We start from the raw sequence: 6926 nt of genomic DNA, 5'->3' as shown, positions 1-6926 counted from the left end.
CATCGCATGCCACTCCACCCTCCCATGTATCCGTTGCAATTTTGTTCTTTCTTTCCTATTTCTTTCTTTCTAGACAGTTATTTTTTTTTTTTGGTGTCCCAGAAGCTCTTCTGGCCATAAAGATTAGTGATTGGTGGGAGCCAAAGAACAACACTGGCAGGTAACTCCATCAGAAACAGAACAGGCAAGAGGTTGCTGTGGCAAGTTAGATAACATCTAAGGCATGATATCCATTACACAGGATTCTTTCTTTCCTACTTTCCAAGTACCAGGGATTTGAACTCAGGACCTCTTGCTTGCTCAGCTTTGAGGCATACTCTAATCAGCTTAACTTCAAACTGTGATTCTCTGGATTTCAGCTTCCTGAGCAGTTAGCATTATAGGCATAAGTCACTGGCACGCAGCTAAGATTCTTAATCCATTAGGCACTAAACTACTTCCACTTATACCATGAAGACTCCAGATTAAAAGAAAATTCTTCAAGTTTCTTTGAGGAAAATCTCTTAGTTTGTATTTAGGTCTTTCCCAGGCTGGGAATGGAGATAGTTTTGGTACTTAACCTGTAGGCCAGGAGTCTAAACTGACTTTTCCTTAAATTTGGTGCTTGGACTGGGATTTGAACTCAAGGATCTGCACACTGTCCGTGAGGATTTTTGCTCAAGGTTAGTTCTCTACCACTGAGCCGCAGGTCCTACCTCCTGGCTTTTTGGTGGCTTACAGGTTATGTTTCAGGCTTTCTTTCCTGGACTGGCTTTGAACTCAACCTCCTGAGAAACTAGGCATGAGCCACTGGCACTGAGCTCGAACTGACATTTATTAATAATCATTTGGTATGGCCTGAATCTAGCCCACAGACCTGAATTTATGTTCTCCTTAGCCTTCAAAATAGTAAAAAATGAATACATTTCACACAGAGTACATTTTTGGCTTCTTTAACATAGATGTTCCTGCAAGTACATATGCCCCTATCTGTAGTCCTTTTCCCACAGCTGCCAGCACTCCTTGTCTTTTAGCTTCCTGACTCCGTTAGGACATGTTAAGAATAGAACTTCTCGGCAAAGGCATATCACTGATTCTCTCAGCAGACAGCAAGTTCCAATTTCCTCCTTGGGAAATGAGATGGGTAACAAAAGCCCTGCTTCATCCCAGCTCTCTGGATGCTACAACTGGAAAGTAACTGATTGAGCACCACCTGACCAGACCTTCAGTCTCTTTTTTTTTGATTTGTTTCTTTTTGACTCTCTGGTCAGAGGTGACTCCAGCTCTCTCCTCCTCTAGAAGTGACCGCTGTCTTTTATCTCTTCTTTTTTCTTCCCTAGTCCTGTCATCATCATGTTCATGACTTATACCCCAAACCTCCTCCTGCTCTTCCTGATGCTTTTGTCTTTTCCTCTTGCTTTTCTTGCTTTTGCCATCACTCCCGGCTCTGCTGTCTGCTTCCCTAGTCCTGTCATCTAAAGCAGTCTCCAGCCTTCCTTCCTCCTCTGTGTTCAAGTCTTCTTGCTTACGATGCCTCTTCTTTTTGCTTCTGATGTACAGGTCAGTGTGTGCTTTGCTGTCCACCTCTTCTGTACTGACACTATCTGCAGCTTCCTTGCCTCTTTCTTCTTCACTGAAGACTCTCACTGCCTCTTCCTGGTGCTGCCTCTTCTTTTTCTTCTTTTTCCTGAGGGACCAATTTGATTGTTCTCTGCTCTTTAGTTTCTCAAGCTCATTTGGTCCGACAGCCTCTTCCTCCTCATACCCTACAGTTATTCCTTCTCTGTCTTCTAAAACTTGTTCCTGACATTGTCTTTTCTTCTTCTTGCTCTTCTTGAAGCTGTGGTTATTTTGTTCTAGGTACTCTTCACCTGAATTTTCATTTGCCACAGTTTCTTCATCTTTCTGCTTCCTTTTTTTTTCTTTTTTGGGGTAGGATCGCTCTCCGTATGTGGTTGAGAGCCCGCCCTGGCCTTTAAGACGAGCCAAGAAGGCCTGCTCCTGGGCTTCTAGCCGAGCAAGCTTGGCCTTCATTGTAATCCCAAGATGGGCAGCCTTGTGTGCTGTTCGCCCCTCACAGGCTTGGAGCAGCATTTCATCTGTCAGAATCTTTGGAGGTATGGGTCCCCGGTTATCTTCATCACTGTTGCTCTCCAAGTATTTGTTTGGTTTCTCTCCACCTGAAGTCAGTGTGGCTGTCTTCACAAACTTCTGATACAATAAATTAGGTTTGCAGCACTTTCGACTGGCAGTCTCTTCAGAAAGGCGCTTTATCTGCACTCCATCCTGTCCAGTTTCCACAACCAGATTGGCTGCAGTCTTGTTGAAGAGCTCATTCCACCAGTGGTTTGTGAACTCCTTAGCAGGGTCATGGCCCACCCCATGAGTGTCTTGCTTCAGGGTCACTCTGAGGGCTTGAGTGATGCCATTCTCCTTCCGGCCTAGGCCTTTGCCTTGAGTCCATCCATGCTTTAGCAGCTGCTCCTCAGCAAACTTCATTCCATGACTCTTGACCACTGGAGTGACACTCATGGTGGACAAAGCTCTGTCTTCAGGCTTTCACCAGGAAAGTTGGCATTGTCCTTCTTCACCGAGGGCTCCTCCCGACGAGCTCACGTGCCACAGCAACCTGCGCGCCGCCATCTTTCTAGACAGTTATTTTTATGGTCACCACAATGTTTGTAAACCTTTCTGGTGTTTCTTTTCCGATCTCAAACTATGACTCGCAGAGTTTGACAGTTATACTGTAGTAAAAATAGTTGTAAGTATAGAGCAATGTATGACAGTAAAGATGACGAAAAAAATATATGTATGCTGGACTTGTAAACTCACCACAAACACTACCGCAGTTCATTTTTCTTAAGTAAATGTGTGTTTTCCTTGTTTTTCTTTTCTTTTTTTCTGGCCCTGGACATTATCCCTGAGCTTCGTTTGCTCAAGGCTAGTGCTCTATCAGTGAGCCACAGTACCACTTCTGGCTTTTTCTGAGTAGTTTATTGGAAATAAGAGTCTCATTAACTTTCCTGCCCCAATTAGCTTCCAACTGCAACTCAGACATCTCCTCAGAGATCTCAGTCTCCTGAGTAGTTAGGGTAACAGGCATGAGCCATAGCACCCGTGATAAATGTGTATTTTTATACCAAATACTCCTGACATAGATTAATAGTTTTTCTTCATAGTATTATAGAAATAATAGGACTCTTGTCACTAGGGCAGTGGTGGGAGGATACATTTATTGAATGCCTGATTTTTACAAATGACAAAAAATGAATTCAGTTAAAGTAAGTCCTGTAAAAGATATGAAAATTGACAGTAGCATTCATTTAGGCACCTGTAAAACACAGGGCCCATTTTCATTCCTTCTTTGAGATTTGAATCTTGAAATCAAAGGATAATCAACGTTGATTATTTACATCTATACTCCAGGTGTCCTGGAAAGAAGAGGAAATTGCAAGAGTTGCTGAGGGTTTTTGCTAAGCGTTAGAGGTTAGTGATGACAGGTCTCCTTAAAGTGGCATGACATTCTATGCATTTCTTTCTTTGTTTTGATTCACCTAGACAACCAGTTAATCTTTCCATCAGTGACAGGAATATTTTAGTTTGTGATTTCACTATTTAGAGACTGAAAGCTACATCCTGAACACACACCTTCACACACCCACAAACACGCATACAATTCAGAGACAGGATATTTCTCTCTTTTAATATTTTTTTCTCATCATCAAGTGGTTGTACAAAGGAATGGCCAGTCACCAAAACAGTTTAGTAAATATAGTGCATCTTGAGCCATGTTGCCCCTTCTCATGTTTCAACCTACCCCTCTCAACCCATCCCATCTCTTACTTTTCTTCATTTTCAGGTCATGTATTTTGCCATTTAACAAAGCAGTTTACGTATATAATGTATGTTGATCTATGTCATCACTTTGGCGTCTTCACCTCCCTTCAACCTACCCCTTCCCTCAATTGTGCGGTATAGACAATGAATCCTTTCCTGAAAATTGCCCCCTCATCTTGCAAGTACCCATTTCCTGGTACTTATTTTGTTAGGTTTTGACCAAGTGTTTTTTAAAAAAATATACAATTTGAGCTCCTCATAGAGTTTATTACACTTCTGTTAATCCATTTATAACCACTTGCTTACCACCTACTGTGTTTACTTATAGATTTATAGGCATATTTTAGCTGCCACAAGAATCTTTGGCCATAAAAGAAATGCATATCAAACTCTGAGATTTCACCTCACCCATTAGAATGGCCTAAAGGAAACTCTATTATGCCATTGATATAATAAAGGCTTGTTCAACCACTCTGGAAAGCAGTATGGAGGGTTTTCAAAAAACCCTGGGCTTTATGGTGCTTGTCATGGGGCTTGATCTCAGACCCTGGACACTGTCCCTGAACTTTTGTGCTAAACATTAATACTGTACCACTTGACTGACAGCTCTACATTTGACATTTTGGTGACTCGCTGGAGAAGAGAACCTCATGGACATTCTTGCCTCGGCTGCCTTCAAACTGTGACTCTCAGGTGTCAGCTTCCTGAACACCTAGGATTACAGGCATGAGGCCCTGGGTCCAGCTTACCCTGAATTTTTTAGCCCATATATTTCTCATTTGTTTTTGTACCAAATCTAGGCAGGTTAAGTGTGTGCTGCCTAGAAACCTACAGGTGTTGATACAATGCAGTAGCAAGTCCCCTCAGATTTCAATAAAGGACAAAATGTCGTTTTGTGCAAATTCAAGGTGGGCCTGGTCTTCAATCATAAGCTGGTCAGGAGCTAAGCTTACCAGCAGCACCTGTGGAGAGACAGACTGTGATTGGGGTAAGGACTTTAGAATGATCTCAAATGGAAACTTGTCTGGTGATACAGGAAATTAATATTCAACTTTGACCAATTTGTTCCAGTTCACAGTGAGACTCATGATGAGTTTGCGGCATTCTACATGTTGCCATGATACTCTTTGAACATTGGGAAGCAGTACTGGTTTAATAATCTGATGCTAAAACCTCATGTTTCAATTCCCAACCTAAGGTGGAATGTCACTGAAATGTCTTTATGACAGTTCTCCATAGAGTGGTAGTAGCTGGAAGTATGATTGGTTTATTAAAATGCAGAAGTTAACATATTTCCTACACATCGTCACTTCCTAACTTAAAGTGGTCCCCGAAATGCAATCTATCACACCCTTTAAAACTATTATATGGATCTCATAAAAGCATGCAAAACACAGCTCTAAATACAGTTAAATTGCCTTGTTCTGGTAGTTCACCCTTGTAATCCTAGCTACTCAGGAGATTGAGACCTAAGGAACAAGGCTTAAAGCCAGCCCAGGAGAGAAACTTTGTAAGACTCTTTTCTCCAATTAAGCACCAAAAGAAACACAAAACTGGAAGTGGGCCCGTGGCTCAAGTGGTAGAGCACTAGCCTTGAGCAAAGAAATATCGAGAACAGTACGCAGACCCTGAATTGAAGCCCCAGGACTGGCACACAAACACATACAAGAACACACACAGTTGAACTAATTTGAGCAGACTCATCGGAACTAAACAGGTTATTGTCGAATCTGCATAATGACAGTAAACATTTTAATAGCATCAAACAATGCACTTGATTAAAGAAAAAATAAATGTGCCTTGTCACTGATGTAATTGTATCCCTAATAGTAAAAGAAAGGCTTCAGTCATGGATATCAGGACCTTACACTGGGAAAAAGAATTTGCCATCTAAGAGAATAGGAGAAGCAAAAATTCTTAGAATAGTGCTGAGGGAACTGGGCTCTGGTAGCTCATGTCTGTAATCCTAGCTACTCAGGAGGCTGAGATCTGAGGATCACAGTTCAAAGCCAGCCTGGGCAGGAAAGTCCCTGTGAGACTCTTAATCTCCAGTTCACTACCAGAAAACAGGAAGTGGCACTGTGGCTCAAGTGGTAGAGTGCTAGCCTTGAGCAAAAATAGCTCAGGGACAGTGCTAAGGTCTAGGACCAACACATGCGCGCATGCACACACACACACACACACACACACACACACACACACAGAATTATTGCTAAGGGAATCAATGAGTAACAGAGCAAAAAGGAACATGACAGCTGATGCAACATAGCTTGGAAGAGATTTGTTCAGACTTGAGATTTTGCTGATTGGCTCTTTCTGTGTGCCTTCGTGACGCATTGCTCCTTCTGAACATGTTTGAATCTAACTGAAAGTTCTGTAACAGCAGGGATTATTTCTAGATCTTGACTCTTACAACTTCATTTTACCAGGCTCTTAATTTGTTTTTTCTTGTTATGCCTTCTCCATAGTATGAATTTTCCTTTGCATTCCCATCTGACAGTGACAGGACTTAACCTTGGTTTTAGTGGGACATGGGTCTCATTTTCTGGACCTGCTTTAGGTTGAGCAGGGTCATAAAGATGTCGAAGCTTGTATTTAGTGTTCGGGCAGAAGGTAAAGGATATTCGATAGCATCTATGGAGCCTTTGGGCTAAGCAGCAATGGTAGAGCTGCTAGATCTTCTTCATTGGAACTCATACTGTAAGGTTTATCAGTGGTTTGAAAGCATGGAGAGGAGACTAACTCAGTGTGGATACTCATGAGGCAAGTTCCGATGAAATGGAAGACGAATTAGGGAGATGAAAGATCTCATAAAAAGAAGCCAGGAAACGCATGCCCTGATGTCTTCCGTGTAAACTGTGGGTGGTACATGCTGTCAGTTGCAAAGCCTGGTGAGTTATTTGATGAATATTAATTTGGATGTGTCCTGGGTACTAAGAGGAAATTTTACAGACATAAATGCTAAGTGATCAGTGCTCAGTACAGAACCAGAGGGGTAAACAGGAGCTCTCACCTTGATGGCGGTCGTCATTCGCTGTGCGCCTGGATGACTGTGCCCCTCAACTAGACTTTCCTGCAGAACTCAGTCCTATTGGGTTGTTATGCACACT

General features: G+C 42.3%; 1 pseudogene; it reads right to left on the bottom strand.

The window, feature by feature from the left end:
- Positions 1–812: 812 nt before the first annotated feature.
- LOC150065119 (G patch domain-containing protein 4 pseudogene) lies at positions 813–2594 on the bottom strand (annotated as a pseudogene).
- Between the last annotated feature and the right edge of the window lie 4332 nt (positions 2595–6926).

This window comes from Megascapheus bottae, chromosome 3, assembly GCF_031878675.1.
Source record: "Megascapheus bottae isolate mThoBot1 chromosome 3, mThoBot2.hap1, whole genome shotgun sequence".
Lineage (NCBI taxonomy): Eukaryota > Metazoa > Chordata > Mammalia > Rodentia > Geomyidae > Megascapheus > Megascapheus bottae.
Note: the sequence above shows the minus strand (reverse complement) of the source record. Positions and strands in the feature narration are given on the sequence as shown.